Genomic DNA, 27562 nt, shown 5'->3' on the forward strand with positions numbered 1-27562 from the left:
TCACTTGTTTATTCACACACACACACACACACACACACACACACACACACACACACACACGAATGTGAGCTTCCTGGGAGCAGGCCTCTGTTCAATCCCCCAGCACCTAGAACAGCGCTCGGCACCTAGTAGTTGTTCAACAAATCTTTACTGAATGAATGAATGAATGAAAAGAAAAGGCCAAGGTCCTTGATGATTAGTATTGAGCCACTGCACTGACCCTGGAGCCACCCAGGCCCACACTTCTCATCACACGAGAGAGTTGCCAACTGCCAGGATGTAGGGGAAAGTGGCCAAGGCTGAGGCAGAAGGGACAGGGCACTGGGGACCGGGGTAAAACTTGCCCACTTCACCATGACCTGGTCTGGCTGGCCAGTCCCAGCCCCCATAGAGAAACTGAAACAGAAATCTAGCTCTTAACCTTGGCACCTCACCTATACGATGATCCGCATACTTGGTTTCAGTAAGAGAGAAGTCTCACACTTCTTCAACCAGGACAAACCCCTGTCCCCAGGTACACCAGTTAGGTTCAGTTGCAAACAACGGGAACATGGAAATTAGTGGCCTACACAAACTGAGGGTTTGAATTTCCTACCATCACAAGTCTAGGCTAGAGAGGCTAGCATGCAGGTCAGGGCGGGTACAGCCACCTTCATGTTCTCAGTGACCCTGGCTCCTTCCGCCTTTCTGTCCCACCATCCTGAGCATGTGGCCCTTAGTCTCATGCTCCCATGATGGCTGCATTCCCTCCAGCATTTGTCCACAGTCCAGGGAGGAAGGGGGAGAAGGGCAATGGAGCAAAGCCACAGGCCAGGAGAGCTTTCCTAGAAACCCCACTCAGTGACTTTAGGTTTGCATCTCACTAGACAGAACTATGTCACATGGTCACCCCAGCTGCAAGACAGTCCACGTACCTGTCACTCCAAACAAAACCAGGATTCTGTCATGAGGAAGAAGATGAGAACAGATGGTGCGTAAGCTGGTGATTTTCAAACTTGAGTGTGCCTCAGGGTCACCTGGAAGGCTTGTTAAAATCCAGATTTTGGGGCTTCCCTCGTGGCACAGTCGTTGAGAATCTGCCTGCCAATTCAGGGGAAACGAGTTCGAGCCCTGGTCTGGGAGGATCCCACATGCCGCGGAGCAACTAGGCCCGTGAGCCACAACTACTGAGCCTGCACGTCTGGAGCCTGTGCTCCGCAACAAGAGAGGCCGCGATAGTGAGAGACCTGCACACTGCGATGAAGAGTGGCCCCCGCTTGCCACAACTAGAGAAAGCCCTCGCACAGAAACGAAGACCCAACACAGCAAAAAAAAATAATTAATTAATAATAAAAAAAATCCAGATCTTTGTCCTTCCCCTCATCCCCAACCAGTTTTCCAGTTGATGCTGGTGACAGGGAACATACTTTGAGAACGGCTGGCACCCCAGCGCATAGCACTGTGAAATACGCAGAGAGCGGTAAGTTCACGCTGAACGCTGACTGGCTTAGTCACAGAGTGGTCACCATGGATTTTCCGGGACAACCTCACTGTGGCTAATGTGTCAGCTGGTTTGGCTTTGCGTTACCTGCCATCCTCCCATTTCCAACAGCCCATCTGCCTTCCCCTGCAGCCCACACAAGAAACTGCCTTCAGAGCCTCCTGGCCAAGCCTGAGTATGTTTGCAAAGACTTTTAGGTGAGGAGGCACTGAATCCAACTCGCAGGTGCCTGGAGAGGTCAGGATGGGCTGCTCCCTGCAGACCTTCCTGAGAGGCTCCAAGCTGCCCTTTTGACAGGCGGGTTCTTCCGGAGAAGTGCCATTTCCCCTGTCATTCACGTCTGCAGAATTCATCGCTACATTTCACCGTCAGCTTCTAGTGACACGGGCCACGTGAATACCTAAACGTCCTGCAGCTAGAAAAGCCTCCCACACAGACGTACCCACCTCTGCTTTTGAGGATGAGGATTTTTATTTTTAATTGAGAAAAAAAAATCACATACCACGCAATTCACCCTTTTAAAATACGGTCTAGTAGCTTTCAGTATATTCACAGAGTTCTGCGGCCATCACCACTAATTCACAGAACATTTTCATCATCCCGTAAAGAAATCCCATTTACTGTCCCCGCCCCCAACTCCTCCCCCCACTCGTCCCCATAGAGACCTTCTGTCTCTAGGGACCTGCCTATTCTGGACATTTCTTTTAAATGAAATCATACAATATGTACTCTTTTGTGCCTGGCTTCTTTCACTTAGCATAATGTTTTCAAGTTTATACGTGTTGTAACATGTATCGGCACTTCATTCTTTTTTTATGGCCAAATAATAATCCATTGTATGGATATATGGCATTTAGTTTATCCATTCATCAGGTGATGGACATTTCAATTTTTTTCTACTTCTTGGCTATTACGACTAATTCTGCCATGAGCATACCTAGGAGTGGAATTGCCGGTTCTAAGAGTAACCCTGTGTTTAACTTATTGAGAAACTGCCTGACTGTTTGCCAAAATTACTGCACTATTTTACATTCGCATAGCAATGTGTGAGGGCTCCAATTTCTCCACATCCTTGCCACCACTTGTTAGTACCTGTCTTTTTGATTACGGACATTCTAGTAGGTGTGAAACCAAGGCCAGATTAAAGTCTCCATTTTTACACAGAAAAACCTAGGCCTGCAAATAAACAGGTCTGTGAACCAGCCACTGACCAGTGAATTGGAATACAAGAACATTATTCATGATTTTATCACCACCAAGTGATGGTGTCCCACGTAGGGGACGTGGACTAGCTTGGTTCTTCTTTTCCATGGAAACAGTCATCCATTGAGTTGCATGGTGTTCCTTCCTTAACATGATGTTTTCAGATGAAAAAGCTCTCGTCTCCTGCAGCGACCCAGAGGTAGGTCTCTTTGATCGGTTTTGCATTGTGTGCTTCCTGTCACACCAGGGTTGAACAAAGACCCAGAAAGCCAGGCTGGGACAAGAGGCTGCCTGAGTCACAGCCCACGTACAGCCCCTCCGGAGGCCAGGCTCCCTTGCAATCTCCAGCCGGCTCTCCTGGTCGACCAGGCTTCTCTGTGAAAAGTTAGAGCACACACAGCCCCGGACAGCATTTGGAGACTAAAGGAAAACACACACAGCGATAGAAATAAAACCTGGCAATGACTGTATGCGGATCTATGTTTCTTAAACTTAAAAAAAGCTATGTCTTCTTTAGAGCAACATAAAAACCTCAAGGCCACTCCCCACCCATGATTCTGATACACTGAGAAGCACCTCTCGTCTGTGTTTCCCCTCTTCCAAGAATATTTTATTGAATTTTATTTTCTGTACTTCTGCTATAAGGATACATTTTCCAAATATAAAATTATGCTCTAAACTTGAACGTTCCTTTAAAAGCACCCATGTTTTTGCACGCATTGGAAGTATTCCCCCCAGGGATAGGAACCCTGAGAACCTTGGAGCTCCAGCATAGACGCTGACCAATGGGTGATTTGGCATATTGATTCAGGGTGAAAATCTGGAGCCCAACAAACATAGTTTCAAATCCGAGTGCTGCCATTCAATAAATGTGTGGTCTTGGGCAACTTCCATAACCTTTCCAGATCTTTCTGTTTTTTCTTCATCTATAAAATGGGAACACCAAGTACAGTACTACCTATTCCACATGGGTCACCAGGAGAAGCTAGATCAGATAATGCATACAGAACACTTAGCACCCGGCACATAAGGCACACTCAAGCAAATGGTAGCCACACCAAAACTTGTTGCCCAGCATAGAATATAACCAGTGACCACATGGAACTGAGAATTTTCACAATGTACTATTTTCACATCTTTCTCTGCTTCCTCTTTTAAAAAAAAGGCCTCACACCCACTTGTTTTTCTAGAAGAGGATGACTGTGGGCCAAAAAGAGGTTAAGAAGTTTTGCAGGAGCTCTTCATGGAAACAAGGCCAGGCCAATAAAATACTGTGTCAGCTGAGTCACAGAACATTGGAATGACAGATCTACAGGACTGGAAGGGACCTCAGAGATCTGTCACTCTCACCTGACTGATGAAGACACTGAGACCCAGAGAGGTGAAGATCCCACCTCCTCAGTCCCAGGGCCAGCAGCCCAGTCTGGGTGAAGAGCTCCTCCCAGAGTTGTGCAGTGCGCGACCACCACCTGTGCAGCCACGTGGCCCTGCACATCCTCCCCGGGCACAGTGACGGAATAAGGTGGTCCAGTCAGAGGGCATCTCAGGACTTCTGGGAATGTTGGCACAATGACTCCCACGCTTTTCCCATTCCCTGGAATAATGAAGCCCAAGAAGCTGCTGGTACTGTCGTACAGCCACAAGGGGAGAGCCTGCCCGAGGTCATCTGGAGGTCAGAGATGAAAGAAGAGAAGATGGCTTGGTTCAGTCCCTACAATCCAACCATGCCTGAATGTAGATCTACCTCATAGACTGCTTTCTGCTCAATTGTTTGAGCCAGTTAGTGTCAGTTGTTCTGCCACTTGCTAACTTGCTATGATTAATAGAGGGGTTCAAAGTGCTGTAAAGATCTAAGGAGGAAGATTTCAGATCACAAAAGCCTTCCCGAGCCACGTTACATCAAAGAAGGATCTGAAAGGAAGAATGGGATGTGGACATGCTGTGAAGGGAGAGTCAATTCCGGGAAGGAAAAGACCTTGAACAGATGCCTGAGATAGACAAGCCTGTGGTGCGGAGCGTTCGGGGAATTAGATTAAGTCAATTTGGCTAGAACGTTGGGTACCCGAAGGGAGTAATGGGAATCAGATTGAAGATGTACGTTCCTACCAGTCTGAAGTTTGTTCTTTTGTGTGCAGATAATTAGGAGTAGAGCAATCAGGGCTGGGTTTCAGAATGAATTCAGTAAAGGAGAGAGATGAGAACGAAAAAAGAGAACTGTTTGGGAGGCTATTTGTAATTGTCGATGCAAGAGAGTCCATGGCTTCTAGGGTGCCCATAGTCCCAATTTGCCCGGAACTAAGGGATTTCCCAGGATGTGGGACTTTTGGTGCTGAAACTGGGACAGAGTCGGGCAAACTGGGATGCTTAATCACCCTAAACCATAAAGGAAAATGTTGATAGATTTCATTGAGTGAAAATAACATAGGACTAAAAAGATAGGAAACAGTCTACATACATCAAAACTTCAGTATTTTTCTCCAGAAGAAAATTAAAATAAATGAAAATCCCTTTTGAGACTTCCTGATTCCTATCATCCAACCTCCCCGTACCCTGGATACCACCAGCACCAGGAACCTCATCACCTCTGAATTCCCAAATTTCAACATCCTACTTTAACCAAAGCCATTCATATTTTCAGCACTCTCTTGTCCTTTCAGAGCCCTCCAGTACCTTCATTGCTCCCCTTTCTCCTTTCTGTCTTCACCCTCTTCTTTATCTAGCCAAGACTACTGCATCAACCAACTCAGTCAATATTATACCTTTTGGTCCTCTGCCCTTGGCAAAACTTTGGACTCTGGGTCAGTTCCACCAATCGATCCCCTTCTACATAAAGACTGTAGATAAACCTTGGATGAAAGCTCAATGCTGCCCACCAATGCTTCTTTCCCTTCCTCTCTCCCACTTCCCCACTCAACTCTTCAAGCCCTGCCCTACCACTGATGTGGCTGTGTGACCTTGGGCCAGTTGTGAGGGTTAAACACATTTACATGTGGAAAAACACTTAGCACAGTGCTTGGCAGGTGATAAGTACCCTGTAAGTGTTAGCTTTTACTCACACAAGGATTTCAACTGCACACTTAGAAGGGTTGAATCAGTGTCTCAAGCAGTGTAGGTCACACCACTGGGGTGTTTGATAAATCAATCACACGGGGCATGAAATCACTGTGCAAAATTTTACTTTTGCAAAGATTTAACCAGACATTTCATCAAGGAAGACAGAAATAAGCTCATGAGAGGCTGCTCAACACCATTAGTCATTAGGGAAATGAAAATTAAAACTACAGTGATCTCCACTACGCACGTATTAGAATGTCTAACATTTTAGAAACCAATCTTAACCAAGGATTGGCAAAGATGTGGAGGAATTAGAACTCTTACGTGCTGCTGGTGGGAATGTAAAATGTTTGAGAAAACAGGTTTACAGTTTTTTTCATTTTGTGGCAATGTCTTAAAATGTTAAATATACACCTACCATAAGACCTAGCCATTCCCCTCCTAGGTATTTAGCCAAGAGAAAAGAAAGCATACGTCCACACAAGATGTGTACACAGATGATCATAGCAACCTTAACTGTAATAGCCCAAGGCTGGAAACAACCCAAATGTCTCTGGACAGGGACATGGCTGGAGAAACAAATTGGGTACATCCATGCTATGGATATAACCCTCAGCAATAAAAAAGAATAAACTATTGATACGACAACATGGATAATTTGCAAAATTATTATGCTGAGTGAAAGAAGCCAGAAGAAAAAAGAGGACATACTGCATGATTCCATTTGTATAAAATTCTAGAAAATGCAAACTAATCTATAATGACAGAAGGCAAGTCAGTGGTCTCTTGGTAAATAGGAGGGAGGTGAAGAGGGACAGAAGTGAGTAATTACAAATGGGCTTGAGAAAACTTCTGAGGGTGATGGATGCGTTATCCTGATTGTGTTGGTGGTTTCATGGGTGTATACATATGTCAAAACTTATCAAATTGCACACTTTAAATATATGTAGTTTATTGTGTGTGAATTATACCTTAACAAAGCTATTTAAAAATTACTTTTGCAGGTGAAGAGTCTCAGCTTTTAGGAACACCAGTTGCAAAAAAGGGAACCTGGGGCTTCCCTGGTGGCGCAGTGGTTGAGAGTCCGCCTGCCGATGCAGGGGACACGGGTTCGTGCCCTGGTCTGGGAAGATCCCACATGCCACGGAGCGGCTGGGCCCATGAGCCATGGCCGCTAAGCCTGTGCATCCAGAGCCTGTGCTCCGCAACGGGAGAGGCCACAGCAGTGAGAGGCCCGCGTACTGCACACACACAAAAAAAGGGAACCTGGCTGACTTAGATGTGAAATGAGTGCCACCTTATTGCTTAAACACCCCAAACTAGTGAAATAAAGAGACTGGACAAAAATCCATAAGAATAAGAATGTACAATTACTGTTTGGAAAATATTTCTTATAAGTTATTTTATAATTGCATCCAGAATAAACCCTTAAGATACATATTTTCCAGTGCTAAAATATTTGCCCTTTGAACAGTCCTGGATGGATTATTAATATTTCCAAACAATGATTATACATTAGTTTAACAATAGGATTAAGAGAAATACATCTCTAAAAGAAAAAAAATGAAACAAGCACATGTTCACAATAGAAATTAGCATTAATTTAGTAAAATTAAGATTAGGATAGTCTATGACTCCTTGAATGGAAGCCATTTCCTGGGGTTTCTGCCCACACTTAAATCTTTGAGTCTGAGGCAAACTCCTCCTTTGATTTAATTCAGCCTTTCACAAAGAGCAGCAGCTGCTAAAGAGCTCCTGGCCGCGTGAGACAAATTGTAAGTAGATGGCTGCTAAGAGACTGTTTTTCCCCAAAGGGGAAAGTGTGCCAAACCTGAGTAGGAGAGGGCGGCCAGGAGGAGAGAATGCTCACCACAGAGCAAAACAACGATAAGGGGGAAGTGCCAGGCCTGAGTGTCCTACAGAGCCCCTGGAAACTGGCACCAATGTTTCCTATAGAAGGAGAGTGAGGGGCAGAGATCACAGTCACCAGCCAGCCCTGTGGCGTCGGGTGAGCCACCTGGCCTTTCCATGCCTCGGCTTCCTTGCCTGTCAAATGGGGACGCTGGCACCCATCTCACAGGGTTGCTGAGATGCTCAAAATTGCCAAGAACTCTGAAAGTTTTTAAAAAGCATTTTACAAATTAGCACCATCTGGGTACCTATCAAAACCAGAGGGAACTTGGAGAAATTAAGTCTATATCAAGCTTCTCCAGCTTTTCAACAATATCCCAGCAACCAAGAAGGCTGAACTTTCATTCTGCCTGTAGCGTTATGAAGAGAAATAGGTATTTGTCTTGTTTCCCAATCATACAAACTCCTGCCCCTCTAGAGACCTCAGTCCACTCCTCTGGTCCCACCCCCATTATGTGTTTAAGTAGATTCTGAGACTGTACTCAAGGACTGAATTGTGGTTGGTGTTAAGGTCTGTCTGGAAACTGGCAGTCCGTAAATTACCCCCTCCTCTCTTTCCTCCCCAGAGCCGAAGTCACAGCGCCCACCTCTGGCCCCCCGCTAACCGCAGCCCTCAGGCCGTCCTGCCCCATCTCTGGCATCTGCCTGTACCAGCATCTGGTATTTTGTTAAGTTAGCAAACAAATCCCTACCCAGTCTCATTTCTGAGTCTCAGTCATCAGAACTTGCCCGGGAGCTCCAGACTCTTAGGACGGGGACTTTGCAACACTTTGATTTCCAGACACTGTTCATTTCTCCTGTTCCGGCCAAGGGAGTGGAGTCTGGCCCTGAATCCTGGCCAAGTGCCCAGGCTGTTGTCCTCTGTGAGCAGGCGTGCCTGGTGAGCCGACGTGACGGTTGAGGACCTCGGGATAAAGCAGGTTTCTCAATCTCAGCACTGTTGACATTTGGGTGCAGATAATTCTTTGTCGGGGGTGGAGGGAGCCTTGCGCGCTGCAGGATGTTTAGCAGCATCCCTGGCCTCTACCCACTAGATGCCACTAGATGCTCCCTTCTCCGGAACTGTGACAACCCCAAATGTCCTCAGACATCGCCCAAATTGTCCCTGATTAGGAACCACAGGGACAAAGCTTCTCTGACCTGCCTCCTGGAGCCCCTGTTACTCTGGGTTAGAGCACCCTATGGCCCCTTGAACACCTTCCACCTCCGGCCAGGGAGCACAGCTCCAGAGTCTGATTGGCTGGCCTTCCGCTCTAAAGGACATTTGTTGAAGTTTTGGCCACCCAGCCTCTGAACTCCCTTCCTGGGTGATCCTATCCAACATGAGGCGGAGGCAAAGATCACATTGTGGAATGCAAAGACCACTGCTGAGGTCATGGCCTCTCCCAGCTTCTCTTGTGGTGAGGACAGTGGCTAAGGCTTGCACCTATCCAGGTCTTCAGAGGATGAAATGCCTTTTTGTTTCAACAATCCTTGTTAAAACCCTTCTAGAACATAGGCAGCTTCCAACTCACAAACAAGGCTTGTAAGGGAGCCTCCGGAGCATAGGCTGCCATGGAAACTTCTGGAGGAGGCATGTGTGTTAGTTTCGCGTGGAGTTTGGAGGACCTGTGGATCCAGAGAGGGAAGAAGGATGGACCTGCTTTACAAGCCCTGACTCCAAAGAAAAACGATTCCTCTCTAGCCCACTGCTGTCTAAGGAGCAATGGAATAAAGGAAGCACAATGGTGGTGGTGGGCAGGGGCATCAGTAGATTTTACTAAACAAAAATGAAGAATGGCTGAACATGAAACAGTGCTTTGAATAAAATGAAACTGTTCATAACCTGAGAAATAGTTGCAATAAATATAACATGCAAAGGTTTGAAGCCTTAAGGTATATAAAGAATTATTCTAAGAAAAACGTCAAAATCTCAATGAAAATAAAGACAAATAACACATCAGCTTATTTGCTGAAACGAACAAACAAAAATACAAATGACTGGTAAACCTAAGAAAAATGCCTAGGTACATGTTGGGCTGCACCCCGCGGGCCTCCAATCCCTGTAGCTCTCTAGCCTCGAGGCTGAAGAAAGAGCCCAGTAACAGAGACATCAGTGATCTGTTGGACGGGGGATCTTACACAAAGGGTCTTGGATCAACACCCCACCATGTGCAGCAGAAGGCGGGCAGGACATGGCAGCAATCTTCACTACTTGGAGAAAAAGCTACCATTGATAGGGGGAATTGATGTCACGGGGGCTCACCAGGTACCAGGAGCTAATTAAGCCCTCTAATCTGAGGATTGAATAGTCATGTGAGTGAAGCAGGGCCTGGTGGAGCAGGGGACGTACAGAGAGCAAGAGAACGCCCTTTTTTTATTTTTTTGCTGTACGCGGGCCTCTCACTGTTGTGGCCTCTCCCATTGCGGAGCACAGGCTCCGGACGCGCAGGCTCAGCGGCCATGGCTCACGGGCCCAGCCGCTCCGGGGCATGTGGGATCTTCCCGGACCGGGGCACGAACCCGTGTCCCCTGCATCGGCAGGCGGACTCTCAACCACTGCGCCACCAGGGAAGCCCAGAACGCCCATTTTGAATGGCGTACCCAGAGGGGGACGACAACAGCATCTCAGTGTAAACTCAGCAATCAGACTCATTTTACAGTGAGGCCACCATTTTGACCCAGTCCACAATCAGATGCCCTTTGCTCAGACTACAGACAAGATGTAAGATGTGTAACAGGCACAACACAGTGAAGATCATGACCATTAAGCAAAATACAAGAAGTAACAGCATTCTGAGATCATACCACCCCTGCCTGTGGTTTACGTCCTGGCCAGCAGTACTATACCACCCATCCACCCTCTGTCCCCACAGCCCGTGCCGGATACTGGAGAGGCGGTATGATATAATGATGCTTTTCTCAAGTAGGGACCTGGGATTAATTACCTTAGTAGTCTTAAGTGGGCCTGCGTAGAAGACAGGTGAAATCTGTTAAGTCCCTTTCTAATCTTATTCCCCATGGGACAGCACCCATGGGCAACAGGATTAGAAACCGAAACCACCGGGGACTTACCTGCCAGTTCCAAGGCCATTTATAATACTTTCCCCTGGGAGTAGATCCTAGGGCAAAGGCAAAAGTGAGTTACTGTCCTGACAGATAGTTGGCAATGGTCCTTCGGTGGTCAACAGTTGAACTCGGATGGTATTGACTAGCTGCCTTTGGGTTAACATGGTGTAGGCACTAGGACAATTGCTCCTGGGATGTCCAGTTATAGTTCGTAGGGTTTGAGTTAGCCTCCTGTCCGCATGTTGACAGAGTTTCTGTTTCCGTTAGTAGTCCATTCGTCCTTTCCATTAGCCTGGCAGCAGTGGGGTTGGAGGGTAGGTGGAAATGCCCGTGTAGATCATTTTTATCAGCCCATTCCTGAGCTTCACGGCCAGTAAAGCGGGTTCCTTGGTTGCTGTTGACGTCCATGGGGGTCCTGTATGTCTCGCACAGCTCTAGACCCTAAATAGTGTGTGTTTGTTTGTTTGTTTGTTTTAGCATTGCTGGACAACTTGGGTAGGCCTTCTGTAACGTCTTCCACCTGTTGTAACACACTGTAGACTGGACATAGCTGTTGTTCCACTATGTAGTTGCTCTGTCCCCTTCCACAGCTGGGACCAGAAGCCCAAAGTTACTTTATTATTATTTGGCCATTGCCACAGGCCCCAACCAAACCCTTCCAGATAACTGGCCATATCCAATGCACAAGCCTGTCCCTGAGTTAATATACCTAAACCTTGTGTCTGTGATTGTTTAGGGGTGGTGAGTCAGGGGCCTGCCTGTCTTTTGTAGATAATCCAGGTCCTTGCATTTGTCTGTATTCACGAGCAATCTGCGTGCAGTCAGAGGAGCCACGAGCCTAGGGCTGCTACTTTGGAACTGGAGAGTCTCTGAGGTTAATAGCATATCATCGATGTAATGGAAGAGGAAGACACCTCTCACAGTAGACAGCTGCCACAGGGCCCCACAGGCTAGTGGACAGCCATCTGGGGATCACCCCTACAACTTGCCATTCCCTGTCCTATTTCCCGACATCTCAGCACTCATGGGAGTTTCCTCAGCCTCCTGGCTCGTTCACCAATTTTTGGGCTGCACCCTGCAGGCCTGCAAGCCTTGTAGTTGCCCAGCCTCAAGACTGAAGAAAGAGCCCAGGGGCAGTGACAGAGACATTAATGATGTGTTGGACAGGGGGATCTTACACAAAGGGTCCTGGAGCGACACCCCACCGTGCGCAGCAGACGGCAGACAGGACATGGCAGCAGTCTTTACCACTCAGGGGAGAGGAGGCTTCCATCTACAGGGGGAATTGACGTCAGGTGGGTTCGTCACTTATCAGGGACTAATTAAGCCCTATCTCACTTTCCCCCTATCACATAGAAAATAAGAACAAATACAGCGCTAAGTGTGGGCCATGCTGGGATGAGTCTGGCCCGGCAACTGTGCAGGAGGAGGGTGAATTGTGCCACTGCCTGGAGAGAGGCTTGAACACATGCATTATGTGTGGCCAGAAGAATGTTCGTGTTCTTTTCATCTGGAAATTCCTCTTCTAGAAAAGGAGGAATAACCAGCAATGCATTTCAACTTAGCACACTGGATTTGAGCACAGGGGCTGCAGCCAGACTAACTAGTTCAAATCCTGGCTCTGCTCTCTCTAGGCCTCAATTTCCCCATCTGTTTACCCAGGGATTGTAAAATGTTTTAGGGCTGTTATCTAGACTAAATATTTGTTAATACTTGCAGAGTACTTACAACAGTGCCTGGCACGTAGTGGGCACTGGGTAAGTATTAGCTATACATGCGGTGTTATCTATGATAGCAACATACACACACAAAGGAAATAAATTAAATATCCCATATTAGGAAAACAAATAAACCATGGTACACTTATACACTAGCATTTTATGAAGGCATCGAAATATCAATAGTATTTTAAAAGAGTATTTCAAGACATGGTGATGATGAAAATAAGTAAGCCTCCCCACCATAATGAAAAGAACTTTATGTCGGATATTAGAAAAGTTAAAAAATTTGAATGAACATCATGATCTCCACCCCATCCTTTTTTTTTTTTGCGGTACGCGGGCCTCTCCCTGTTGTGGCCTCTCCCGTTGCGGGGCACGGGCTCCGGACGCGCAGGCTCAGCGGCCATGGCTCACGGGCCCAGCCGCTCCGCGGCACGTGGGATCTTCCCGGACCGGGGCACGAACCCGTGTCCCCTGCATTGGCAGGCTGACTCTCAGCCACTGCGCCACCAGGGAAGCCCCCATCATTTTTTTAATAGACTTTATTTTTAGAGCACTTTTAGGTTTACAGCAAAATTGAACAGAAAGTACAGAGATTTCCCATATACTCCCCGCCCCCATTCATGCATGGCCTCCTCCACTATCAACATCCCCCACCAGAGCAGTACATTTGTTACAAATGATGAACCTACATTGACACATCATTATTGCCCAAAGTCCATAGTTGACATTAGGGTTCACTCTTGGTGTTGTACAACCTATGGTTCTTTACAAATGTATGATGACGTGTATCCACCATTACAGTATCACACAGAGTAGTTCTGCCACCCTAAAAACCCTCTGTGCTCCTCCTATTCATCCCTCTCTTCCCCCTAGGATCAGGCAACCATTGATCCTGTTACTGTCTCCTTACTTTTCCAAGAACGTCATATCGTTGGAATCTTACACTAAGTAGCGTTTTCCAACTGGCTTCTTTTACTTAATAATATGCATTTAAGATTCCTCCATGTCTCCTCGTGGCTTGATAGCTCAATTTTTTTTAAGTCAAATAATATTCCACTGACTGGAGGCACCACAATTTATTTTATCCATTCACTTACTGAAGGACATCTTGGTTGCTTCCAAGTCTGGGCAATGATGAATAAAGCTGCCATAAATATGTGTGCACTTTTTGTGTAAACCTAAGTTGTCAACTTATTTGGGTAAATACCAAGGAACACAATCACTGGATCAAATGGGAAGAGTATGTTTAGTTTTGTAAGAAACCTCTGAACTGTCTTCCAAAGTGGCTGTACCACTTTGCATTCCCATCAGCAAGGAATGAGAGTTCTTGTTGCTCTACATCCTCACCAATATTTGGTGTTGTCAGCGCTTTGGACTCTAATAGGTGTGTAGTAGTATCTTGTTGTTTTAACTTGCAATTCTCCCATGATCATGATCCCTTTTAAAAATTAAATTTATAATGTATCTCTTAACTTTTTCAGATGTTTGCTTTATTTTGTTTACTGAGATTCTCCTTGTTTTATATAGAATCTCTCTTCAAGAGTATATTTTACCTTGTTTACTATTATTCCACCTGCTTTCAAAATATCTACCTGTCTTTCAAATGTCAAATAAAAGTTTGTTTACTTCTAAGTACAAGACTTCCCTCCTCTGCGAATCCCAACACCATTTCTGGAGGGGTGTCTGTTGAGGGTCTTGGGGGGGACCCTTTATGTAAACGAGGACTCAAAATGTTGGGTTTAAAACTGAGAAAAAGGGGCTTCCCTGGTGGCGCAGTGGCTGAGAGTCAGCCTGCCAATGCAGGGGACACGGGTTCGTGCCCCGGTCCGGGAAGATCCCACATGCTGCGGAGTGGCTGGGCCCGTGAGCCATGGCCGCTGAGCCTGCGCGTCCGGAGCCTGTGCTCTGCAACGGGAGAGGCCACAACAGTGAGAGGCCCGCGTATCACACACACAAAAAATAAAACTGAGAAAAAGTAGTTAGCACTTTTAGGTTGCTGGCTCTTCCATTCACTTCTGCCTGCAGAATTTAGTAAACTGCAAAAGTCACATTTCAAAATATTCTGAGATTATGGTCTTATTTCCGTACAAATTAGAAAATGACAAGTGAAAACAGCACAGAGAGGTAAGTGACTTGTTGGAAGGCCACACACCTGGTTGGCGATGAGTTCCCAGCTGGGCCACCTGCCTTGCCTCAATATATTTGTTCTGAGCCCTGATACCTGGGGTTCAGAGATAAACACAAGACTGATCTCAGGGATCTGGGTTTCTTTCCAGAACCTCCTGCCCTACCAGGCCCTCAATGAGCTGTCAGAACTATCAAACAGTTCAGCTACAACAAGAGTTAAATGGTGTGCTAGGCTGGAAGAATTGACCTGGTTTAAATATTGGCAGGAAGGGCAACAGGGGCTCAGCTAAGGTTGTCTTCCCTTTGTTGACCGCTGACCTAGAAAACAAACAGTGCTGGGCTGTAAAAGTCCTGAGAGCAGCGGGTAGGGTTTTGCTCCCCACTTGCCCAGAGCAGGGATGATCAATATTTGTTAGCTGTTTGAAGGAAGGTAAAATTAGGCACAGGTGTCTTGGCCATGCCTCTTAGCCATTATCTGTGGAGCTGTTAAATAAATAACCCAGTGAAAGGGGCTGAGCCCTGAGACCTAGGGGCTTTGAGACAAAGGCAAGGCTGACCCCACTGGCCCAGAGGTCTTGGTTTCTTTCCAGAAGGTCATGAGTCTCCGGCAGTAGTTCAGGGAAGCTGCTGGCTTCTGTAACTGGGCATTATAGGGAGATCACAGAGGCTGTGACCACTTGAAAGGCTTGGACAACAAAATCAAAACGGGCCCTGTTAGCCAAGATTTCCCAGCAAGGTTCAGCTGTTTACTGGTGCTGAACTAGAAAGAGTTGACAGGAGCCCAGCTGCCCTGCGGGGACGTGGAGGCTGTTGGAAAAACCCATTTAGTAACCACTCAGGGAAGCCCCCCAAGAGAGGGATTTAATTTTCCTTAGGTCTGAGGTCAATGGCTGCCACAGGAAGTAAGGGACAGGATTTAAACAGTAAAATTACTGACTGTACTAAATGGCTACAGATCACCAGGCATTTGCATCTACAGTAATAACCTCCACAACATGTCTGTGAATCCAACAGGGGAAGGTCGTGACTTGCCCAAGGTCACCCAGATGGTCAAATTGAGAGCTGTGATTCCAGGCCATCTGCTCCACTACAGAGCCCAGCTCTTCACGATGCCAACTTCCAATGATGAGAACATGACTTAGACTCTGTATCAAGACAAAGGGAGCTTTAAAAGATAAATGCATAAGAAGACAAAAGGAACACAGCTTCTCAAAGAACAGATTTGAAATATTCTGCTGTGTTCATAACAATTTTCTTCCCCACCTTGGAAGACTGGCATTGGTTCTATCCTCCCTGACAAGAGTTAGCCCCTGCCATGGCTCATCAGGCTCCCCCAAAGATACTCCCACACCCCTCAGTTCTGGGGGGAGGTTTGTGCCTCCCTCCCTATAGCAGATCGACTAGGGAGAATCTAATGAAGTGGGGAGATGGGTTGTTAATTCTACCTTTTCCTAAGTGTTTCCTGATTTGCCTTAGACACAGACTAACTTCTTCCAAGACCAGTGCCACTGGTATAGCATAATCGTTTATGTAACCTTGAAAATGGTGCAGTGGTTTTAAAGTTATGTCCAGTTGTGCTTTGGAGTTAAGCTTTATTTCTTTAAGACCCTCACAACATTGCACAAAAAAGCAGTTGCTGAACCATATATATGGTATAATACCATTTCTATAAAAAAAAATCTCTATATAATTTCATGTATTTTCATAGGAAACAATCTGAGAGGATGCTTAGTAAACTGCAACCACAGTTAGCTTCAGGGAGCAGGTTCACAGCTCTGCTGTGTTCGTGCAAAGGGCCCCTACACTTCTTCCTCCCTGTACTTCTATATCGTTTGACATTTTTATAACAATATGAATTATTATTTTAAAATTTATATACAGTAAAATGCACTCTTTTTGGTGTACAGTTCTATGAGTTTTGACAAACGTGTAGATTTGTGTAACTACCATCACAATCAGAACCACATGATCCAGCATTTTCACTTCTGGGCATTTACCTGAAGAAAACAAAAACACTAATTTGAAAAGTTATACGCAGGGGCTTCCCTGGTGGTGCAGTGGTTGACAGTCCGCCTGCCGATGCAGGGGACATGGGTTCGAGCCCTGGTCTGGGAAGATCCCACATGCTGCGGGGCAACTAAGCCCACGCACCACAACTACTGAACTGAACTACTGAACTACTGAACCTGCGCTCTAGAGCCCGTGAGCCACAACTACTGAGCCCACGTGCCACAACTACTGAAGCCCGCATGCCTAGAGCCTGCGCTCCACAACAAGAGAAGCCACTGCAATGAGAAGGCCGTGCACCGCAACAAAGAGTAGCCCCCGCTCGTCACAACTAGAGAAAGCCCGCATGCAGCAACGAAGATCCAACACAGCCAAAAATAAACAAATAAATAAAATGTATTTTTAAAATAAATAAATAAATAAAAATTTAAAACTAAACAATAAAGAATATAGTCCTATCACCTAAAAAAAAATCCCTTTACAGTCAACCCTCTCTCTATCCCAACCATTGGAACCAGTGAGCGGTTCTCCATCACTCTAGTTGTGCCTTTTCCAGAACGTCATGTCAATGGGATCTTACAGTATGCAGCCTTTTGAGCTTGGCTTCTTTCATTCAACATAACTATTTTGAGGTTCATTCATGCCATTGTGTGTATCACTAGTTCATTCCTTTGACTGCTGAGTAGGATCCCACTGGATGATGTATGCAGTTTGTTTCCCATTCACCTCTTGAAGTATATTAGGCTGGTTCCTTGTTTTTGACAATTATGAATAAAGGAGCTATAAACACTCATGTGCAGGTTTTTACATCAACATAATTTATTTTGGGTAAATACCTAGGAGTAGGATTGCTGGGTCATATATTAAGTATATGTTTAATTTGATAAGAAATTGTCAAACCACTTTCCAAAATGGCTGTACCATCTTACATTATGAAATAAAGAAATGTATGAGCGTTCCAGTAGCTCTGCATCCTCTCCAGAACTTGTACTTGATATGATAAGTGTTTTGGATTGTAACCATTCTGGTAGGTGATAACCTCATTGTGGTTTTAATTTGCATTTCCCTACTGAGTAATGGTATTGAGGATTGTTTCGTGTGCTTCATTTTTTTGCTATCTTTCTTGGTAAAGTGTCTATTCAATTTTTGCACATGTTTTTAGATTGTTTGTTTTGTTATAGTTGAGTTGCATTACTATTTTTAAGAGCTCTATTGATACTAATTGACATACAATATATTGCATGTATTTAAAATGCATAGTTTGATAAATCTGTCATAAGCATACACCCATGAAACCACTGCCACAACCAAGATAATGGACACATCCATCACCCCCCAAAGTTTCCTCATGCCACTTGATAATCCTTTTTCCATTCCTCTTCCTGCCAACACCCACTCCCCAGGCAACCAGTGATCTGTTTTACGAGTTAGTTTGCATTTTCCAGAATTTTATATAAATGGAATCATACAGTATGCACTTTTTAAAATCTGGCTTCTTTCACTTAGCATAATTGTTCTGCGATTCATCCATGTATGTATCAATAGTTCATGCCTGTTTTATTGCTGAGAGTATTATTTCATTGAATTGGATACACCTCAATTTGCTTATACATTCACCTGCTGATGGACATTTTCAACGGTTACCAAAACAGCTGCTATGAACATTCATGTACAAGTCTTTGGGCATATGTTTTCATTTATCTTGGGTAAATATAATACAATAAATACCCAGGAGTGGGATGACTAGGTCATACAGTAAGTGTATGTTTAACATTTTAAGAAACTACTAAACTGTTTTCAAAATACTTGCATCATTTCACATTACTCTCTTAATAAAAGTTTTTTTAAAATGGTTTTACTGGTATTCACTGATCACTGTGTATAAACTTTCCTCAGTCACAGAATTTAGGGTGAGAGTTGAGAGAGAGCTAAGTTCTTTCTCATAATAAAAGGAAAGAATTGGATGGGTGGTGTAGGGTAGGGCCTCCAGATGGAGCTAGGAATTTGGGCCCTGATGGCAGAAACACAGAAGATTAAAAGACCCCGTGACTGTGTAGCCACAGTCAGTTGGGAAGAACACAAATGTCTCCTGTGGGATTTTATGGCTGTGTGAGTTGTAAGCTGTGCTATATAAAGACCTCTTCAGTCATCTGCCATGAAATCTCCAGTGAACTCTGTACTGCTCACCACTGCTTCTGAGTAAGTGAATTCTGTGGGCCAGTGTTTTCCAAACTGCAGATAAACACCTATTCCATGACTATTATTCTTCTCTAAAAGATTCACTTTCACCAATTCATTTCATCTTTGTCTCAATCTTAAACTGATAAAGTTTTTTAAACTACTTAAATTAAAAACATGAGTCCCTGAACTCCTGACTCACCTCATGGGCCACCAGGGGGACTCACTGCACACTCTGTGAAAGGCTGTCTTGGGGTACCGGGGAGGTTAAAAAACCCTTCCCTCTACCCTCTTCGGTTCAATACATTGGTCATTTGAATCAAACTGATTAAAGAGAGATTAATAGGAGAAAAGATTATTTTGCATACATATGAGGGCCTTACAGAAAAAAAGTGAAAACCCCAAAGAAGTGGTTAGACCTGAGAACTTATATACCATTTTAACAAAGAGTAATAAACTGTGGAGAAGTAAGTAGACAAAGGAAGGAATAGGGGTTGGACTTCTAGGGGCATAAGTTGTGGGAAGGTAAATATATGGGGGAAGCTAATGGATTATAATGGATAATAGGGTTATTTAGTAAGGTTTGTTATGTTCAAGTTGGTGCTTTCTCCGCTGAAAAAGCTTCTCCTCTCTGGTGATTGAGTCCTTCTCCTTTTTCTGGTATTTCTGGAAGATTTGTTACCTTAACAAAGGGAAAGTTATGCCCTGCTTTTAGACAGACAGCTAATTGTCTTCAGTTAAAAACAACCCTTGCCAAAGTGGCATATTTTGGGGTGGCATATTCTGATCCCCTTCAAGGGAAACCTGAACAAGGCTCAGAGCCCAGTGGCTGCATGAGGGGTGTCAGCTGCAAGAGATAAGAGGACAACTACTTACATACACTTCTACTTATGTGTGTTCTATTGTGAGTATGTTACCGAATGCAAGTACGTGTGCCCGATGCACAGTGAGGCCAAACAAACCAAAACGTCTGTGTTCGGAGCAGAGTGAGGTTTATCTGAAATTCATCAGAAACCTGCACTTGTCAGAATGTTCCTCCTATGACTCTTCCTGACGGTGAAGCACTTTTGCAAAAGCATCAGAGTACAACGATAACTGTCTATAAACAACCGAAAGACTTTAAAAGACATGGTTAAACACCTGCTTACGATGTAATCGATAAAGAAACGAACTATGACTGTTAGCATTTTATCAGGACATACCAGGTGTTTAGAAATTCCATATCATTTTTAGAACAATCTGTATTAATATCATTTATCCATAGAGTATAACCTGAGAAGGCTTATCATTCATTTGGTAACGCTTTCCGTGTAATTTAACATTACCAAATAATCCTAGTTAACTTAATCTCTCTCTCTCTCAGATGCCTCAAGGTTCCTCTGAAGCATCTCAAAGTTAGCTTCAGGTCAAAAGAAATTCAGTTAGAATCTGATATTTGGGAAGTTTGTCAAAAATATCAAAGAGGTTTCAAAACACTTGGTCAAATAAGATCACAGGTCACTGTGAAACAGTACTTAAATTCACTTAACCAAAGTGGCAAAAGATTTCAAAAGCAAACACAGATCACTTAAAGGCAAAGAACCTCACACAATCTGTTATTGAAAGCAGTATTCCAAGAAAACTTTGCTCTCTTAACAAAGTTCTCTGTCTAGTCTTGCACCAGTCTACTTTTAATAACAAAATTCATTTACCTAATTAAATTTAATCCAATCTTGGCTAATCCTGACCATGTACAAAACTCTTTTCTTAAGGTTCCTTTTCCACAAACTTCCCATCACTTTCTGTATCCACATTATATGTCCCCTTCTCCCACTTTTTTTTTTTTTTTTAACCATCTAGAAACAACCAGGTCTAGGACAAAATTACTTTCTTTTCCCTTAACAAAATGCAGTTCCATTCCTCACACTCTGTTTTACTGAAAACACACATCTTACTTTCCTAACATATTGAAATGTTTCTCTTGTTTTAGTAGATTTAATCACATATAATTTTAACCCTTAGAAACCTTAATCTCCAGCAAAAAACCAAGGAGCAAGTAATTGTGAGCTATCTGTCAAACCAGCATTTCCTGATTAGAAAACTTATGCTTTAGTCTTCCTCTCCTAAGAAGGCAAAGGTAGGTAAACTTACCACCCAGCAATTAATGTTCCAATATTTTATCCTATCTGAAATGACCCAGATAGTCGATGAATTCTCACCATTCAACTTAATTTAGTTTCAAGTTATCAAGTTACCTTCCTTGCTGACAAATTCACAACAGCTAAAATAAGGTCTTATTTGACCTCTAGTAAACCTAGGTACAACAGAAGTACTATACTTAACATTATGACACTAAAGACATGTCAATATTAGTCAAACCAACAAGCTTAAGCTAGCTTCGATACCAGATGTTGATTCAGCACTGAATATCTCCCAGATCACTTGAACCTAAAATTCATTCTGACAAGTTTCTTTTTTATTTCTGAGAATTTATATAAGCACTTAATTTCTTTTAAGCCAATTAAACAGAACTCATCCATGAACCAATCTTGGCAATGCCACTTTGGAGCCAGAGACACCTCGTATCTATAAGGTACATACATATATCTATTTAGACACAGAGATCTTACAATTGTTCTCTGATCACTCATACCTAATTATTCATGGACAAACAGCAAACCAATGCAACGCAGAATTGCAGGTCTCTCAGGGTCACAATTCCCTGGCTCCAGAAAGGGAAATTCCCAACCAGTCCTCTGCCATAGAAAAAGCCAATGCAATAGGAAAGGATACCCTCATGTTGTCAGAGACCAGAGATGTCTCAACCAGCCAACACAAGTACTGATATACACACATAGACAAACAACAAATATCGTCCCACAAACAAAAGATAACACAAGGTGTAGCCCCCAAATTCCACTTCGACTCCGAGATGGAGGCTGCCAGAGTGTCCTGGCTCCCGAAAGAGAATGGGCCCAGAGTGGCTTGCAATGAGCCCTGGATGGCTCACTCCCTGAAAGTGAGATGAGCCCTAGATGGAGCAAGTAGAATTTTCCCGTCCCGCGCAAGCCAGGATGATACACACAAAACCACAAACAACAAATAAGGTATGGTCACACAGAAAATCAGGGGAGGTGTCGTCTAAAAATTCCACTTCCACTCCCAGACAGAGGCCTCCAGATTGGCCCAGCTCTTGAAAGAGAATGAACCCAGAGTGGCTAGCCCAGAGTGGCTCACTTCCCACAAGAGTGAGCCCAGAAGGAGTGGAGAGAATTCCCAGCCTGCATGCATACTGGAGCTACTCACCCCCAAGCGACACCGAAAGTGAACTGTAGCTTAGGACGTTCCTTGGCTCCAAACAGACTTGGGCTGAGGCGGCCAGCGCCTGCCACGGAGAGTCTCTCTGAGTTCCCCAGAGCAAAATGAGCTCCGGCAGCTGCCGGGGATTCGGGGAAAGGGCTGCTCCTGGCCAGGGTCGACTTGCCACAGGCATGAGCTCCTGGGCTGGCTCACCAAAACTGTTACCGAATGCAGGTTTGTATGCCCACCCCACGGTGAGGCCAAACAAACGGAAACGTTGAAATTTGGAGCAGAGAAAGGTTTACTGCAGGGCCAGGCAAGGAGAATGGGTGGCTCATGCTAAAAACCGTGAACTCCCTGATGGTTTTCAGGGAGAAGTTTTTATAGACAAAATTTGGGATGAGGGTTGGCAGGGTGTGTGACTTTCTTCTGATTGGTTGGTGGTGAGGTAACAGGGTAATGCTCAGCCTGAAGTTGCCATCCTCCACCTCAGTGGAGGCCTTAGTTCCTACAGAAGAGCTCAAAGGTATTGTTATGTGTATCCCTTCAGGAGGAACCAGGATCCTGCCCCAGGGTTGCACTATTGTTTCTTGACTGCTCCTTCTTTGTTTCTGCACCCCTCCCATTTCCTAATTAGCAACTGTTTGAATCTGCCCTTTGGAACTCAGGGAAGGTCCAGGAGGCTGAATGAAGCCTATTTCCTACAAACAAGAAATGGGGGACAGGGAAAGGCTTTTGTGTCCAGGAGGGCCCCACAGGGACCTGCTCAGTTTTCAGGATGTGGCCTCCTAGTGGGCACAAGCCCATGACGTTGGACCTTCGGCTTTCCAGCCCATCAAACCTTGGTGCTGAGCTTGGTACATCTCGCGTGCTCTATACACCCTTTTCCAATAAATAGCAGAGCTCACAATTCGTAACCAGGCAGTAAGTGGTCAGTGCCACCTCTGCAGAAGCCCTGGTGCTGGAGGAACTCAGAGGAGGGACCCAGGCTTTTTTCCTATGACTCCTTCTCGTGACATGCACTCCAGTCAGCCCATATCAACCACTGGAGGGGCCCATACGATGTGTCTGCACTTCCTCTATGATATCCAACACTCCCACCAAATCCAGGCCCCTGCCATTTCCACCTATTTCTAGGGGGGGGGAGTGACTCTGCCTTGAACTGGTGGCACCAGGCAAGGAGCATGGTCTCTGCAGGTTTTGTGCTCAAAGTGAGGCTAAGTTTGCTCTGAGCGTCTTAATCACCCTTCTTGGGCCAGCAAGGATTATGAGTTATGGCAAAGGAGGGAGGGGGCCTATCACCTGCGAAGAAACTCTGGCTCCCAGCTAGCCTTCCAGACCACGTTCCGACTAGCAAGTACCTGCCACGGCCTGAGGGTACTTTGAAAGGTTACTGAGACAGCTGAGGCCTCATCGCGGGAAGGGGTGAGGGCAGTGAAGAAGGCAATGGGGGGTGGGGGGTGGCGATTTGGACTAAGTTCCTTTGGAGTCACGTCTTTCTCTAGAACTGGGCTTATATAATTTGTTGCTTGAGAGCTTTTCAAGAGTTTAGAGTCGTGGTTCTCAAAGGGCAGTCTCTGGGTCAGCAGTCTCCGCGCCACCTGGGAACTTGTTTGAAATGCAAATTATCAGGCCACCCCAGACCTCTGGAGGTGGAAGCCAGCCCTCTGCGTTTTCAAAAGCCCTCTGGGTGATTGTGATGTAGGCTGAAGTTTGAGAAACTGTAGAAAGTGACTCCTTAAAAACATTCCCCACCAGCCCACTCCTGATCACCTCGTCTCTCTCTCACACACACGCACGCACGGACGCACTTGACTCGGAAAGAGCCAGAGCGTGCATCTGTGAGATGTGGAGCCCGGGTCGCTCCGAAGCTGACTTAAAGAATCGCAAGGCGTACCTCCCCCTGCTTGCCAACAGGAGCCCTTTGCTTCCGCCACGACTTTCACACAGTCCGTATTCAACTCGCTGTGCCGACCTTGCTTTTGCATTCCAGCGGGGCACAAAGCTGAGGCCTGTTTTCCCATTGTCTGTCAGATGAATGCTTGGATTGGTGTCCGGCTGCCCGCTCGTGCTTGGTAATCCGAAACAGAGACCTGGAAGTCTCGGGGCCAATTCAGGCTTCCTGCCGGGGAGCCAGCTGGAAGCCTGTTGGAGAAGAAAGGACGTTGGTGTCACAGCGCCGCCCTGTGGCGGGGAGGGAAAGAGCCACTCTGCACGGCGGTCTGCATTGGGCTTGGAGTCTGCAGAGACCTTAAACCTCATCAAAACCAAACATAACAAAACGCCCATTTAAAGAGCATTTACTGTGTGTTAAGCACGGTAGTCATTGCCTCAGAGTTTCCTACGCGGTAGATAAGGTCACACAGCTGCTAAAAGTGAGCCAGGCTATGAGTCCCCAAAAGTCTGTAGAGAGGTGACACAACTAAGTACCCATCTGTCCTTTCATGCTCTTCCAAGTTCCAGTGGGGAATGCTCTTTATAGCCCTGCTTCTCAAACCCACAAGTGCAGGCAACACCTGGGGATCTTGTTACAATGCAGATCCTGATTCAGCAGATCTGGGCAGGCACCCAAGATCCTGCATTTCTAAGGGCTCCCAAGTGATGCTGATGCTGGATCACGGACCACACTAAGAGGCAAGACCCAGAGCAGTGCTGTCCGGTAGAACACGGAAGGGTCTAACCCCACGCTGTCCAACACATTGGCCACTAGCCACCTGTGGCCATCGAGCACTTGAAATATGGCTACTGCAACTGAGAAACTAAAATTTTCATTAATTTCAACTACTTTAAAAGTAAATAGCCCCTCTGTGGCTAGTGTATCCCATACTGGACAGAGCAGGGTCCCTCATGAGGGGGGGCTTAGGCTAGCTTGTTATAGAAGAGCCAAAATTCCATGGCAGGTTAAAGCAGGATTATTGATTAACAGATTTTTAGAGCCATGGGAGATTAATAGACTCCAACCTTGAAGATGTGGTATATATATACAATGGAATATTATTCAATCAAAAAAAAGTGAAATAATGCCATGTGCAGCAACATGGATGGACCTAGAGATTATCATACTAAGTAAAGTAAGCCAGACAAAGACAAATATCATATGCTATCGCTTATATGTGGAACCTAAAAAAATGGCACAAATGAACTTATTTATAAAACAGAAATAGATTCACAGACAGAGAAAACAAACTTATGGTTACCAAAGGAGAAAGGGGGTAGGCATAAATTAGGACTTTGGTATTAAAATATACATACCACTATATATAAAATAGATAACCAACAAGGACTTACTGTATAGTACAGGGAACTATACTCAATATCTTGTAATAACCTATAAGGGGAAAGATTCTGACAAAGAATATATATACTCTTCTTCAACATGGCTGTTGCCAGGAGGCCACAGGTGGGCCTCTCGATAGGGCTGCTCATGACAACGTCGCCCCCAAGAGCAAATGATGAGAGAGCAAGAGAGAGGACCTAGAATTGGAAGCTGCAGCCTTTCGTAACCTCAACATGATGTGCTGTACCATCAACCCTGCTGCATTCTGTTGACCACAGAGTAACCCTGTTGCATTGTGGGAAAGGACTGCACAGGTGTGAGTACCCAGAGGTGGGGGCCACTGGGGGTCATTTTGGAGGCTGCTCATCACAAAGATGAAAAAGAAGATAAAACTCACCTGAACCCTCACTCTCCATAAATGATCACTGTAGCACTGAGAGGTAATTCCTGTACGTCACACGTGTATTTGTATGTGTGTGTATGGCAGATTTTTTTTCTGACTCTTAACTCATATATTAGGCTCTGTATTTTTCCTCCATTTCCCTTTCAGCTGGAAATCCAGGCTTTGTTTAACCTCCTTCCTGCATGGAAGATATGCACTCAATTTTTATTATTCTACTGGATACCCTAAATTGCAAACATGCTTATCTGATGCAACAAAATATAAAGTGAATCAATGTCTTTATTCTCCTCCTAAACAATTCAATGATATTAAAACATTAAATCAGATCATTAAGCTCCCATTTTATAATTACTGTTGTCTAGTGTTTTAGTCCTATCTCATTTTTACATATCCTAAATTAGTTTTATAAATTATTATTATTGTTTTTAGATTTACCCCCTGGTTTACCTGTTTCTTTACTCACCAATGCTTCTTTCATCCCAAAGCAAGGTGAAGTCTTGGCACCTGAAGGTTTCTTTCTTTCTTCCTTTCTTTTTTTTTTCTTGAAAGCTCAGCATTTCTAGGAGTTTGTAACAGGAGAATTTTCAAATCATCTAATTCCCATGTTGCTGGTAATCCCTTTATTTAAGTATTGTAGCAGGGCTAGTATACTTCTTCCTTTTGAAAAACTTAAACCCATTGAAGAGATTAGGCATCTGAAGGGGGCAGGCTGGAGAGAGGTCTTGAGGCAGCAGGGAGTTAGGGATGAAGGGAAAAAGGAAAGGCAGGTATTTGAGGAGGGAGGTGGCAAGACCTCAGAGGTGATACTTCAGAGGGTGGGTCTGAGGAAGCCAGTCTCCAGGATTTCCAAGATTCCTGCACCCAGGCCAGGCACTAAAGCCCACAGGGACCGAGTGGGCAGGGGAGGGGAGGGCTGCTGTGGGATCTGTGCGTATATATGGTCAAAAATCACAGAAGCATACTGGGGTTTTGCTGCTGTGGACCACGGATCCCAGCACAACTGTGGTGATGGGGACACCTGAGAATCACTGAAGGCAAATTCCCATCAGGACAAGTGAGGGTTAGGAGGCAGAATTAAATTGAGTAAAAGGAAATAAAGGACTTAAACATTTCTTGCTCATATAGTTTGCAGGCTGAGATTCATACGTGCTACACACACACACACACACACACACATACACACACACATTTAAACTGTAGTCTAGTTGTACTTTTGCATCCTGCCTTTTCACCTAGCTTATATTACAGACATGATGCAATGTGATTATCTACACTCCCCAACCATGTCCACAAAGTTTCCATGGAGAGAGCCATACATCAGGGGATGCCCTGCTTCACTGGCTGTGAGGGCAAAGTGCAAGGTCACATTCCTTTCACTCTTCAAAGACCCAACACCCCAGAGAATCTATCAGGAGAAGCCCTTTCTTCGATCCCCGGGAGTCCTTGGCCCTATTATAACCTACTATAACCCCAGTCCCTCAACCCCGTGTGTCTCAGCCCAGCAGGAGAGGCCTGTTCTGGTGACTCTCACCTGGAGGCTGGGACACCTTCTCCTCCCTGGCTAGTAGGTGGCTGCTTCTTGGCTGTCACAAGATGGCACCAGCGACTTAGCAGGTGGATGCATTTCCTGTCCTTAAGGATGACAGTGCCCCAGGCTATTTCCTCAACCCTGAAATGAAGCTATTAGTTACCATTACAGGTTTTCTGTGAATTCAATGTAAAAAAAAAGGTTAAAAGTATTGTGATGATCACTAAGTCTGACACCCACGTTCTCATTCTCCCCCTTCTGGAAATGTGGTGGAATTGCACTTCCTTACCCTCTAGAGGCCTCTGAGTTTTGGGAGCCCAAGAAGAGTGGGTGAAAGCGACCC

At 45.1% G+C, this 27562-nt stretch overlaps 1 protein-coding gene across 1 annotated transcript in view; it reads right to left on the reverse strand.

Moving 5' to 3' along the window:
* Positions 1–24087, reverse strand: part of SLC1A4 (solute carrier family 1 member 4) — a 91230-nt gene extending 67143 nt beyond the window's left edge. The window contains exon 1 of the mRNA XM_067704889.1: positions 23909–24087. The gene's annotated coding sequence lies outside the window, so the exon portion shown is untranslated. The remainder of the gene's footprint in view (positions 1–23908) is intronic.
* Positions 24088–27562: the final 3475 nt, after the last annotated feature.

The sequence above is a fragment of the Pseudorca crassidens genome, chromosome 14 (assembly GCF_039906515.1).
Source record: "Pseudorca crassidens isolate mPseCra1 chromosome 14, mPseCra1.hap1, whole genome shotgun sequence".
In the NCBI taxonomy this organism is placed as follows: Eukaryota; Metazoa; Chordata; class Mammalia; order Artiodactyla; family Delphinidae; genus Pseudorca; species Pseudorca crassidens.